Below are 14,274 nucleotides of genomic sequence, written 5' to 3' on the forward strand. Positions count from 1 at the left end.
TAGATAGATAGATAGATAGATAGATAGATAGATAGATAGATAGATAGATAGGTAGATAGATAGAGGGCATAGGGTGAGTTGATCTGGAGAATAAAATTAAGGGGTGAGAGAGGATTATACTAGGAGAAGGAGAAAGGGAGAGGTAGAATGGGGTAAACTATCTCACAAAAAAAACAGAAAAGAAAAGGCTCTTACAGTAGAGGGGAAACAGGGGAAGGTGAGAGGGAATGAGTGAATCTTATTCTCATAGGATTTGACTTAAAGAGGGAATAACATACACACTCAATTGGGTATAGAAATCTGTCTTACCCTACAGGAAAATAGGGGGGGAAGGGGACAAGAGAGTAGGGGGATGATAGAGAGGAGAGAAGATTGGGAAAGGGAGTAATCAGAAACAAATACTTCTGAGGAAGGACAGGGTCAAAAGAAGGAGTAGAATAAATGGGGGGGCAGGATAGGATTAAGGGAAATAGTGTTAGTTTTTCACAGCATGTCTACTATGGAAGTGTTTTGCATAACTGCACATGTATAGCCTATATTGAGTTGCTTGCCTTTTCAATGAAGGTGGGTGGGGAGGGAGGAAGGGAGAAAATTTGGAACCCAAAGTTTTAAAAACACATGTTTAAAAAAAAATGTTTTCACATGTAACTGGGAAATAAGAAATACAGGATATGGGGTACAGAAATCTGTCCTGTCCTACAGGAAAATAGAAGGGGATGGGGATAAGAGAAAGTGGGGAGAGATAGAAGGGAAGGCAGACTAGGGGAAGAGGTATTCAGAATGCATGCCATCTTGGGATGGGAGGAGGATTGAGATAGGGTGAAAATTTGGAACTCAAAATCTTGTGGAAGTAAATGTTGCAAACTAAAAATAAATAAATTTATTTTTAAAAAAAGTTTGGGGAAACAAAATTATTGACAGTCACTTCATGAGCTTCACAATACAATATTCATTCTTCTACATGGCACATTTTGTGTGTAATAATGTATCTTTATTGACTCAGGAGAAATTAGAACTATTGCATTACTGCAATATGAGTGATTAAATGTGGTAGAGAGAGAAAAAAAGACAAAGAGAGAGACAGAGAAAAGGAAAATGAGGATGAGCAAATGATCATGCAGAAAAATTGGCAAAAGAGCCAGTCATATTATCCCAACAACATATATAGAAGAAGGATAACAGGTAGATATGAAATGGAACAGATTCTCCAGCATCTCTAGAGAAATCTATCCTCATTACAATAATTGAACTACTAGTTTTGGACTCTATAACCATTGAAATCTCTCTTGCTGCTGGATCACAGTAAATATTTTTTTTCTGGTGCTGCATTTCTCATAACATCCTTTACAATCCTCAGCATATGAAGTTCCTCGTTTTTATGTATTGCATCCTGCTCATGGGCAGCTAGGTGGCGCAGTAGATAGAGTGTCTGGTCTAGAATTAGGAAGACCTGAGTCTAAATCTGACCTCACGCATATACTAGCTGTGTGACCCTGGGCAAGTCACTTAACCCCATTTGCTTCTGTTTCTTCATCTACAAAATAAGCTGTAGAAGGAAATGGTAAACCACTCCAGTATCTTTGCCAAGAAAATCCCAAATGGGGTCATCAAGAGCTGGATGCAACTGAACAATAACAAATCTATTCATGCCCACTATGTGTTTGTTCGTTATTTTTTGGGTGATCTTCAACTTTAATCTTCAAAGATTGTGGTTTTCTATAATTTGAAGCCATACAACTTCAGCAAAAAAAAAAAGTTTTGTTTAAAAGCTTTGTTTCAGGGAGAAGCTTCAGGTCAGTAAAAGAACTATATAATTTTCCAAAGGCCGTATACCTCTCCTTTCCTCTTCCTAATTCAATTTTGGTCCTACTTTTTAATCTGGCAGCTAAGAGGCACAGTGGATAGAATGCTGGGCTTGTAATAACAAAGACCTGAGTTCAAATCCTGCCACAGACATTAACCAGCTATGTGACCCCGGGCAAGTCACTTTAACCTTTGTCTGCCTCAGTTTCCTTGACTATAAAATGGAGATAATAATAACACCTACCTTACAGGGTGGTTGTGAGAACCAAATTATATAATATTTGTAAAGTGCTTTTCATAGTTCCTGATACTTAGTAGGCACTCAATAAATGCTTCTTCCCTTCCGTTTCCATTTGCAATGTCTAAGACATCTGCACTGATGGTTGAACTCTATTTTTTTCACTTCCATATCTGAACCTGGACAAAAGACATTCTTTATTCATTTGGTTTTTCCCGTGCAGGTGATTAGGCCAAATCGTTTTGAGTGATGACTGATCTCATTTAGGAAATGGTTGAGGGTTTGGTGTAATCGATAATCCACAGACAGGAACATCTGGAAGACTTCATCACCTGTAGGGAATCCCTCTTCTATCTGACATCCTTCAATGATGATGGCAAACACTTTGGCCAAACATTTATTGCCTTGTTTTATGCCACACTGGATACTAATCAGAGGGTAGTTAAACAAAGTCATTTTTGTTGTTACTTTTTTCAAGGAATTTTGTCTAATTTTGACATATACATGTCAAAACATCTTGTTGGATGAGCAGTCAAAACAGTATTTTGTTCTACTGAAGCAAATCCTTTTTAATAATCACCATTAGCACAGAGGGATCTTGGGTTCTCTATACTTTTTAGTCAACTGTGTAACCACAAAGATGTATTCTGCTATAGAATATAATTTGCAGAGCTTTACCTGTTCCCTTATTATGCCTTTATCAAGGATGTTCTCAATGGATGTGTAGATTAATCTCATAAAATTTTGGTGGAGCTGAGAAAGGAGGAAGATCGATCAGTTACCATCTGAGGAAGGGTAATAATGAGGTCCAAAAACTTTCCCCCATATCTTTAGTATTTCCCCCTTTTTAAGATACTTTGACAATTTTTAGAGCATTCAAAATTATGTCCTCTATCTGCTTTGTCTATCCTGGCTGCTCTTCCAATCTTTATTTTCCTCAGTACCTTTTCTACATCCCTCCTCTCTTGCTAATTTCCCTGTTTCTGTTGAAAGCATCTTTCCAGCCCTCCAGGTTCACAACCTCAGAGCTATCCTCAACTCTTTCCTCTCCCTTGCCCCTTACATCCAGTCAGTTTCCAAGTTGTATCAATTCTATGCATCTAATATTTGCCCTCTTCTCCCTACTTAACAGTACTCTAGTTCAGACCTTCAACTATTTTTCAATAGTCTTACAGCCCTTGGTTCCTCTTTCTGCCAAGGAGAAATGCATGCTGGAAAAATGAGCTTCTGTTGACCAGAAAATATAATTCTTTGGTTTGATATGATCTCTGGATAGAAGAGGAACTATAGGTCTTAAAGAGATAGTATGTTTTCCCCTTGAATGGGAGAGTGAAAATCTCATAGACTTTGAGAAACATGCAAGCACATGAAGATTTGGACTGGGTGCCTTCATGACAGTACAGGAATTCAGTTTTTCATTTTATTTTATGAGGAAAGAGAGCAAGCGAGGGAGGAAGGGAGAGTCACTGCTATATTAGCTGCTGCCACTATCAGGATTGGTGACACCAAACCATGGGGATGCCACTTGGGGTTGAGATGAGAGAGACTTGAGGCTGCTGAGAAGGGCAATGGTGACGTTTCCCTCCATCTTATTGCCCCCCTTCTCCCTCCCTCCCTCTCTCTCTCTTTCTTACTCTCTCTGTTTCTCTGTCTCTCTGTCTCTCTCTATATATATATATGTACTCTGTCTCCCTCTCCATCTCTCTCTCCCTCTCTCTCTGTATCTTTCTCTGTCTCTCTCTCTGTCTCTGTCTGTCTGTCTGTCTCTCTCTCTCCGCCCCCCCCCCGCCCCAGGGAAAGTGAGTCTGCATTTCTAACTTTTTATCTCAATACATTATATATTATCTCTCTATATCTATACTTTCTCTTTCATTAGTTGAATGTCAGCTAGATAAAATCTGATCAACCCTAGCTACTTCTGATCTGGATATTTCATTATTTGTTGATAGGTAGTTGTAAAAAGAGACAGAGAGACTCACAATGCAAAAACACATCAAGTGACAGAGAACAAATCTGAATCACCAAAATTTTATCTCAACTGGGGGCTCCTGGGCTAGACGACTGATAATACTATTGATTTAAAAAAATATTTTCTACATAATGTCAAAGCAGAGTATAAACTGAATCCAGTGTTTCCCTTAGGTGAAAGTGAGTTAATTGCAATTGCTGTCTTGGAGGGAGAAAGGGCTGGGCTGCTGCTTTGAAACATGGTTCCTTCCCCTTTACTTCCCCCTCCTTCCATATGTAATCAAAGGAACTTCTCCAAAAGGGTGGAGTGAAAAGCAGTGAGTGACTAGAGAGTAGGTCATACCCAGTGGGAGAAAAAGAAAGGTGGCTGGAGAGGATTGGCAATGCTTACATTGCAAAGGTAGAGGCCAGAGAAGAGGGAAGGAGTATCCCCTGGCTTTCTGCCACCCAGTAGGTTAGTTTTTCCATCTTATACTAACAAGCCTCACAGACCCAGGCTACAGCCTCATAATTGGTCTCCTTGTTCTCAGTCTTCCCTCAGCTGCTAAGGACATATTCCTAAAGCTTGGACTCATCTATTATGTCATTCTCCTGCTGAAGAAACTTTAGTGGTTCCCTTCAGCTTCTAGGATAAAATACAAGATCCTCTGTTTGGCTTTTCAAAGCCTTTCGTGTCTGACTGCAGGCTTATTTCACATTATTCTCCTTCACGTACTCTATGCTTCAGCCAACTTGATGTACCTGAAATACAAAAATAAAACTCTTCTCTCTAAGTCTATACCTGGAATCCATTTCTTCCTTATCCCTGCCTCTCAGAATCTCTAGCTTCTTTCAAAGCTTAACTCAAGCATCACTTCTTACAGGAAGCCCATCTTGATTCCTGGTTGTTAGTGCCTTTCCTCTAGAAATTACTTTCTACATATATATGCTCTTTCTTCCCAATAGACTGTAAGCTTCTTTTGGTTTTGTCTTTGTATACTCAGTACCTGGCACATAATAGGTGCTTAATAAATACTTGTTGAATGAGTGAACATAAACATATCTGGGAAGGTGAGAGTTAGAGTCTAAACATAATTGTTCTACTCTCATTGATGAAAAAAAGAGTTTGTTATATAAATCTTTACAGATCTTTTCCATTTATAATCTGTTTTCTTTCTTCCAGTTTCATCCTAAGATACCTGGTCTCCTGCTTTGTTGTTCATTTCTTTTCTTTCCTTTCTCTTTCTCTCTCTCTGTCTCTGTTTCTCTGTTTCTCTCTCTCTCTCTCTCTCTCTCTCCCCATCCCCTCCTCTCTTAATGAGGCAAACACAGTTTTTAAGCTTCCATCCTCCTCACTGTAATATTTTATGAGTTTATATTCTAAACTGGTGTTGCCCTTGGCTGCCATATCTTTTTCCTTGGCAAAGAGACAAAGTTCTGATGGCTACAGCAGTTTCTGGTGCCTTTTGGTTTCCTCATTATGGCAATTCATTTATATTGGTTAAATTATCATAATTTGTGTCAATATCCTTTTCTCCACTTCTTATGTTTTGGCATCCACAGTTTCTCTGGGTAGATCAGGATGGAGGTGTTTTAATTATACTCCAAATATTTTTCTCATTTGTATTCTTTTTTCTAGTTTTGTATTAATTATGATCTTCACTCTAACACAGCAGGGTTACAGTTGTACAGTTAGACTGTATAAGGTGCCTGATTGGGAAATCACTCCTACATTGGTAGCAAGCCATCAACGATCTGGAAAATATGATCAATTTCATTTTTTTGTTTTTACATAGTACTTGCCATGTCAAGTACTTCTTAACTATTTTGGGGGGGGGGGTTAGGCAATAGGGTTAAGTGACTTGCCCAGGGTCACACAGCTAGTAAATATTATGTGTCTGAGACCGGATTTGAACTCAGGTCCGCCTGAATCTAGGGCCAATGCTCTATTCACTGCACCATCTAACTGCCCCCTTAACTCTTTTCTTGAAGAAATAAATCCATGATTCACAGGTGGGAAGAGTTTGGATACTCTATAAGCCTTTCTTTCCTTCATACTCTTTTTTTTTTTTTTTGGTGAGGCAATTGGGGTTAAGTGACTTGCCCAGGGTCACACAGCTAGTAAATGTCATGTGTCTGAGTCTGGATTTGAACTCAGGTCCTCCTGACTCCAAGGCTGGAGCTCTATCCACTGCGCCACCTAGCTGCCCCTCCTTCATACTCTTGAATCATATTTTCCACCATATTTTTCACCAGTCCCCTATCCCCTAGTCCCACCTTTGCATTGAAGTCACTGAATACCAAAGTTAAATTTACATTTGCTGATTTAATTTGGAGGTTCATATTAAGTTCTTTGAAGAGTTTTTCTGTGTCTTCATCCTCTGCAGCAGATGTTGGCACATAAACTGTGATTATCTTCCTGGTAGGCTTTCTGTAAATACTGATCAGCAGCATTGCAACAGATGACAAAATGTCCTCTGAAACCATTTCTTTTTTCTGTAATCATAATAAAACCAGCTCTTTTCTTTGCCTCTCCAAGGATAACCTATAAACCATCCTTCCCTTTACCTACAACTTCCTTTTGTTTTCTAAGTTACTAGTTTTAACAATATAACCACTTCCTTGCCCAAAGGGCTCAGGGGCTGTGCCCTCTCCCTCTCCATTAAGGACACCCTCTTAGCTCTGGACCCATTCACATGTAGACAGACCATGTTCCAACTTTGGGGAATCTGAAATCCAAAGAGAGGAGTCAGGTTTGAAGGGGATAGATGCTGAGTATATTGTAGAATTGACAAACTTCAGCAACTGATTAAATAGGAAAAGTGAGAGGAAATGAGAAGCCAAGGATTTGTAGGATGCAGACATGGTTGACAGGAAGGCCTAAAATAAATAGAAATTTAGGCAGAGGGATGGGGGTGAGGGAGAGAGAAGATACTGAATTCTTTCTATGTATTGTTTGTGATTTCTGAAGGACATCCATTTGGAAATGTCCAATAGGTAGTTTGTGTTGCAGGGCAGGAGCTCAACAGGGTGGTAGGTATATCACTCTGGGAGTCATGCATATAGATGGAAATTGACCCATGATGTTTTGCCATTGCCAAAGAATTTGTCAGCCTACTATTGATAAGCCTCTCTTGTACTTAGTTAGGGTGGTCTTCAGAAAGAGACATGGGACTATTCTTGAAGCCTTTCCCACAAAGTGTAACTTGCTAGAGTTGTTCTCTGTTGGCATAGACTTGTAAAACCTGGAAGTCACCTCCAAAGTGCCCTGAGGCATTGGAGTAGGATTTTGTGCAAGTTATTATGATTAATAACTATCAATCAATACTAACAGACAAATATATATATATGTAAATACACACACACACATATATATACATATGTCTGTTGTTGTTCAGTCATTTTTTGTCGAGTCTGACTCTTCAAGTCCAACCCATTTGGGGTTTTCTTGGCAAAGATACTTGAGTGGTTTTCCATTTCCTTCTCTAGCTCATTTTTACAGATTAAGAAACTGAAGCAAACGGGATTAAGTGACTTGCCCAATGTCACACATCCAGTAAGTGTCTGAGGCAAGATTTGAACTCAGAAAGATGAGTCTTCCTGACTCCAGACCCAGTGTTCTATCCACTGCACCACCTAGTTGCTCATATTATGATTAATAACCATCAATAAATACTAATAGTCAAATATGTATATATACATATACATATATATATGAAACAAGGAATATAATTTTACACAAAGCCCTCAGAATTAAAAAGTAAAACCAATTAAGCTAACAGACCAACCCCCAGAATGCATCTTCTCTGTATCACTTTCCAAGTCTGCTTGCCTCTTCCTTGGTTTTGTCTTCTTAAGTTTTTAGATAAATACTTGCATACCAGTGTGTACATGGTTCTGGTTCTACTGGTCTCCATCTGTATTACATTATATAGTTCCTTCCATATTTTCCTGTGTTCCTCATGCTTATTGCTTTTATGACACCATAATATTTAATTATATCAGTGCATACTCATTTAGCCATCTTCTAATTGCTGGACATAAATGTCACTTCTAATTACTTGCTATTACAAATAAAACAGCTATCACTATTTTTTAACATAGGTTCCTTTTATCCTTCTACAATATTCTAAGGATAAAATCCTAGCAATGGAATCACTAGACCAAAGAATGGCCTAATTTATGACTCCTCCTAGATGTTGCCAGGTTGCCCTTCAAAACCTTTGTTTAACTTCTAGGTGGCATTATTGTCCCAACCTGATTGAATTCCCCAAAAGAACCAAGCAAAAGGGATTCTTATGCTCACTGTGGAGGTGGGGGTTGGGGGTAAGTGGGTAATACATGCCCCTCAACACAAGAGGGAGCCATGGAGAAGTACCAAACTTTTCATGGTTCTCAGAGCAGAGAACTTCAATCCCCTAAATTCTGGAAAAAAATACACACACACACACACACACACACACACACATATGTGTATGCATGCACATGCATACACTCAGAGAATTACTACATACAGAATCAAAACAAAAAAGGAGGGGGGGCATGTGTAGAAGACTTACTAACTAGCCTTGACTCAGAGCTCAAAGCAACATTCTAGGGATTCTAGCTGTAGCCAGAAACTAATCTGGGGAGCAAGGGGCAGGGTATATAAAGGGGAGGGGAACATTCCCATGGCTACTTTAGCCACTGTTGCTGGAGGTGTCCAATTGAGGTTAGGTTATAACTGCCTGGACAGAACAGAATCAGAGAGGACGTTGGGGAATGTTGGGGGAAATAATGGGTAAAAGATAGGCATGGCTGTATCGGAGGCAAGTCTCACGATTGGTTATGACAGAGAGGGTGGGAGTCAACCTATCTTCCCAATCTCTGATTGGTTGATCAAATATCTCTTGGGGTTAAGTTCCATTTTTGGACTCTGCTAGTCTAGACTATGGGAAGCAGTTAGATGGGCACTCTTGAGTCCATTAGAACACATATTTTATTTTGAGTATTTTTTTTCACAACATATATTTTAGACAGGCACTTTGGATGGACAATAATTTGGGGACACAGTTGAATAGAAGGAAGGGGTGGGCTGGGTTACACATTGGAAATTGAGCAATGCTTTGAATGAATACAACCTGTTCCCTCACTATATGTATACACACATATGTATGTACGTTTGTATTTTAAAAGTTGTTACTGATGTCTTCTTTTTACATCAGGGTTATTTCTGGATATACTTCTCTCCCCCTATTTCCTTCTTCATTGCTGAAACCTCCCTTCAAAGAAAAACAAACAACAAATAACCAATACAGTACATACACTGAATTTAGAGTAAACAGGCAGCCTTGAAGTCAGAAAGGCGGGTTTAATTAAGCTTTGCCTCTGACAGCTCTGTCTGGATGTTTGATCCTTAGGGCTCTCAGATAACTTCCTAAGACTATGAAATTGTAGAAACACTGCAGAATTTGCATTGGTAGAAGGAGTTTTCTCAGTGGGAATTCCCTACACCAATATAGTCATGGCAATGACAAATGCAAAGTGCAGTCTGCACCCATAGTCCCCTCCCTCTCTTCCAGGAGGAAGGATGTATACTTCTTTATCCTCCAGAACCAAAGCTGGTCATCCTAGTTGCTCTGAGTTTGTCCTCCTTTTAGTATTCTTTCATTTTCATTGTTGTAGTCATAGTGTATCTTTTTCATCTGCTTCTGCTTTACTCCATATTATATCAGAAAATCAATATTTTTAATGCCAATATTTTTCTGGGGATGCCACATTTCCGAATCATGGAATACCTCAGAAGAATAAAAATTGCAGGTGACCCAAGCAGTGAAAAGACATATGGTGGGTGACTAATAGATGGCTGTGTATTTATTGCCAATGATGATGTGAATATGAAAAGTTATGTGAAAGTCATACATCAAGGTCACCTATGAATGGAAAAGGAGGTGGGCCAGTAATGAGACTGAGGGAATGGCAGAGTATTGCATCAGCAGCCACAAAACACAGGGTATCACTAAAGTCTTAGTACAGTTTTAAGTGATTAAACTTTACTAGCTGGAAACTTGCACTAAGATTTTTGGGACACACTTAATTAAAAGAACCAGAGAATGGTCTCCAGTGTAGTAAGATGAAAGGAAGGACAGGGAAAAGAACTGAATAGAATGAGATAAGGAAGAGTGGTGATCTGCATTGGTGAAGGGGTTACCCACTACATAGCAAATCCCTGAGGGATGTTTATTCTTTTCTTTTTTCTTTCTTTCTTTCTCTCTCTCTCTTTTTTTGCCATTGTATCCTCAGGACCTAGAATGTCGCCTTGTAATAAATAAATTCTTGCCAAAACGATAATTTAAAAATAACCTAAAAGTATGTGATACCTTACAAAGAACACATAAACACAATCTCATTGAATCCCCACAATCATGAGGTCTGTATTTCAATCCTCATTTTACAGATGATAGAACTAAGCTTAGAAAGGTGAAGTGACTTGTTCGTGGAAGTGAGTGTGGAAAGACAAGATTCAAACTCAGTTTTTCCTGACTCCAGCATTTATGGTAAGAAAGAAATGGAGAGCCGTTGGCCTGGAGTCAGGAAGACCAATCCCAGACACACACTAATTATGTGTCACCGGGCAAATCACTGCCTCGGTTTCCTCAACTGAAAAATGGAGGTAATAATATCACCCATCTTCCAGAGTTGGTGTGAGGATAAGACAATATTTGTAAAAGCTGTAAGTACAGTGCCTAGCATAAAACAGGTATTTAATAAATACTTGTTCCTTCCCCCCAACTACTTCTCACGAATCCTTTGGAATATAGAACTATGAAATAATATTTTATCAGCCAATTTTAGAGTCAACTAGGTATCACAGTGGATAGATGGGCCTGGGGTCAGGAAGACCTGAGTTCAAATAGTCTTGCCTCAGACGTTTAACTAGCTCTGTGACCCTGAGCCAAGTCACTTAACTTTAGTGTCAGTTTCCTTAGCCATAAAATGGGACATCTACCACCCAGGGTTGTTGTGAGGATAAAATGAAATATTTGTAAACTGCTTCTCAAACCACTATTTAAATGTTATTATTATGTCAATTATACATTTGTTTTCATATGGAAAGGGAATGGCCGTAGCCTTGCATGGTAATTAAGCTTAATTAAGAGATTTTAGCTCAGGAATAGGGGATTTTGTGACTGGGACTATTTCGACATAGTATTGTAAAAAAAAAAAATATTGCAAAGAAAAATCTGATATAGGAGAACCACCTTTTTAAAACTGCCTCTTCTTTCCAGAGCAATGTACAACGAAGCCAGTGTTCCTCTCCTTCCAGGATTTTCAAACGTATGCAACTTTCTCACTAAAGTCAAAGTAAATTTCTCTCCCCCTAATCAAGTAAGGAACTCCTTCCTCACAAAGGATTGCAATTTCACCACTTTGTAGTTATTTATGAAGCCAAAATGTTCGGGAGGGTAGTTTGCACAGTAAGAAAAGTTATCTGGCTTCACTTGTCCAATTTCAGAATTATGAAAGAAGCAAAAGTCCTCTCAAAGACCCTGTCCCCCTTCCCTACTCCTCTCACCATCCAGTTAACTATGATCCTCCGAATATGGAAAGTTTCAGGCCCAATGAAGGATTTTTCTGTAAATTCCAGGCTTTATGGAAAGACAGAGATGGAAGGAATTTTGCAACAGAAATAATTTTTGCAGCCTTAACGTTTGTACTAGAATACAAAAATAACCCAGTGAAAGAGTTTGGTACAAAGTCGTAGTTTACAAGCCTATTTGAGGGGATTTGAGGATAGGCGAGAGGACTCTGAGAAGCGAAAAGAAAGTTATTTTAACACAACTGAAGCTAGGTATATTTAGTGAAACACCCAGTACACCACTGACTGACCTGACTGACCCGGCTTAAGGATTTGGCTAAGACCTAAAGTTGTTTTTTTTTTTTTTAATGTCTCTTCTTCCTCCACCATTCCTTTATCACTTGTGCTGTGTGCATGTGTGTGACGTTTCAGTGTTTCCAGGGACTTCATTTCTTCTAGGTCACTTCGAGCTCCAGAATAAATCCATAGTTCCAGAAACCCCGAGAAGCACCTCCCCAAACTAAGAAGCCAGCTGCAAACTGCAAAGCAACTGAGAATGGAGCTGCACCGGTATGGAAGCTGTAGCAACACTTAAAAAGCACGAAAATATCGCCAGAGCAAGCCTTTCCCAGGGAGGCCGTGTCGTTGCAAAGCTGTACCAAGGCGGCTTTCACTTCCTCCTTCTACCCGCAGAACTGCACTGAGCACGTAAGGTCCAGAGAGATGCTATTTGGGACAAAGGGCCAACCGTAAGGCTGTGGAGAGAAAACATAAATCTGCAGCTGTCTGGGTGTCCCTGATCCTGAAGCTCGAGGGGCTCGAGCGAGGGAGACGAGCTGCTCAATCACATCTGCAGTTTCGCCCGGAACAGGAGCAGAAGCAGCAGCAGCAGCAGCAGCTGCAGGGGGCGACGGCAGGACGAGAAGCAGCAGGAGTTGTTGGGTTAAAGGGATACAGACTGAGAGTCTCCCCTTGTACCACTAGGAAGTGACGACTTCGCCCAAGTCCCGGAGAAAAGAAACAAAGTTTGTGTTTGTGAATTGTTTCCCTTCCCTCCACTCCTTCACACCCTTTGGAGTGGCCCAGACGGAGATTTTCACCCACCAAGGTGAGTAGCCCAGAAGGGAAAGGGCCCCCCCCACCCACTCGAGCCCCTTCAGGCGTCCTTCTCTTACCCCCCCACCTCACCCCCTCCCATGGAAGGGGTTTGTTCGCTTCTTTTTGAATGGATTTATGCATTCGGTTTCCCGGCTGAGCACGGGAGGGGTCTGCGTTTTAGGGTGGTTTGTTGCGTTTGCCTGGCCGGACTCGAGTTGTTAGGGCTGGGTGTTGGGGTAGGCGAAGGAAGACAATCGGCGGCTGCACTTTTGCGGGGTGCTCGCTGCAGCTCGGAGAGCTCGTTGGGCCGGGCTCCCCTTCCCCCATCGTCTGCTGCTTCTGCCTGCACCCACAGCGCACCAAGTGACAGGCACAGCTGACTGCCTTGGCCCAGGGCGCCGGGCCCGGCGGGCTGCGGCCCCAGCCTTGGAAGAGACTAGCTTGCCCGCCGTCCTCCCGGCTCCGGCTCGCGCTCTTCCTCCACCCGCTACGCTCGGGAGTCGTCCAGAAGCAGCCACTCGGCAAAGTGTCTGCCTCTGGGTGATCAGATGGGGGAACAGCCTGCACGGAGTTCCGCACTTCATTTTCCCTAGTTTCACTGGAGAGACAGAGAAAGAAAAGTTCGGTGTTTTCCAGAGAACTAGACTGTTTTGTTTACCCCTTAACTCCTAGTACTCTCCCCACCCCCACTCCCCTGTGTTTCTTGCTTAGGACATCTTCCTCTTCTTCACTTCTTCTGTAGTTTTAGGAAGAAAGTTACAAGGAACTCCTTTTCATCCCCCACCCCCTTTAATTTACTTGGCTCTTAAATGACTAAGATCAATCAAACTTTTCAGTTTCAATAAACACACACAATCTGGCCTTCTAAAAAAACTCCCTTCGCAGCAAAACCTGAAAATGTTTGAATAAATTCATTATCCTGTCTCCAGGACTCCCACCCCACCCCCACCACCTACTCCCCCGCCGCCCCGTTCGTTCAGTTCTTTAGCAGACTAATTGCTAAGGACTATTGCTTTTGCAGTTTATCCATAAAACTGCCAGCACGCCCACATGCATATGTGAGTGTTTTATATATAAAACTCACAATTTCTGCCTTCTGATGGATTCTGGCATAACATCGTTTTTATGAAGCTCTTGGGGTTGTAGAAGTGCGCTGGGGAATTTTTTTGGGGGTGGGGGTATTCTTGTAAAGTATCCTTTTAAAAATAATAGCTGAGAGATGTCTGACCCCAGCAAAGCAACCTGAGTGGAGTCCAACTCTGCCCGGCGGTGCAGAGGTTTTCTTGCACGTAGAGTCTGCTGGGGACTGGGAGATTGGGGGCGTGCACGAATGCGTCCCTTCTAGAAGGGAGGTCACTAAATGCAGAGATGTGGGGATCAGTTGTCTCAAGGGCGAAATGTTGCAGCAGTTTCATGATGGCGGCGTGTAATTACTGTGGGATCTCAGACTCTGGCTTTGTTGGAATGGATGTTGATACACAGAAGCGAGGCTTTGGCTGGGGGGGGGGGGGCGCGGAAGACAAAACGCAGATTTGCATTGCAAATTGAAGAAAGAATTCAGCCTCAATTGTGTTGCCAAGTTCCGGTTTGCCCCTTAACTTCCAGCAGGTGATTTATTTACTCGTCTCTC

General features: G+C 41.2%; 1 protein-coding gene across 1 annotated transcript in view; it reads left to right on the top strand.

Moving 5' to 3' along the window:
- Positions 1-11,972: 11,972 nt before the first annotated feature.
- Positions 11,973-14,274, top strand: part of ELMSAN1 (ELM2 and Myb/SANT domain containing 1) — a 127,134-nt gene continuing 124,832 nt past the window's right edge. The window contains exon 1 of the mRNA XM_027844722.1: positions 11,973-12,654. The gene's annotated coding sequence lies outside the window, so the exon portion shown is untranslated. The remainder of the gene's footprint in view (positions 12,655-14,274) is intronic.

This window comes from Vombatus ursinus, unplaced genomic scaffold, assembly GCF_900497805.2.
Source record: "Vombatus ursinus unplaced genomic scaffold, bare-nosed wombat genome assembly UNPS02014945.1, whole genome shotgun sequence".
NCBI classification, from domain to species: domain Eukaryota; kingdom Metazoa; phylum Chordata; class Mammalia; order Diprotodontia; family Vombatidae; genus Vombatus; species Vombatus ursinus.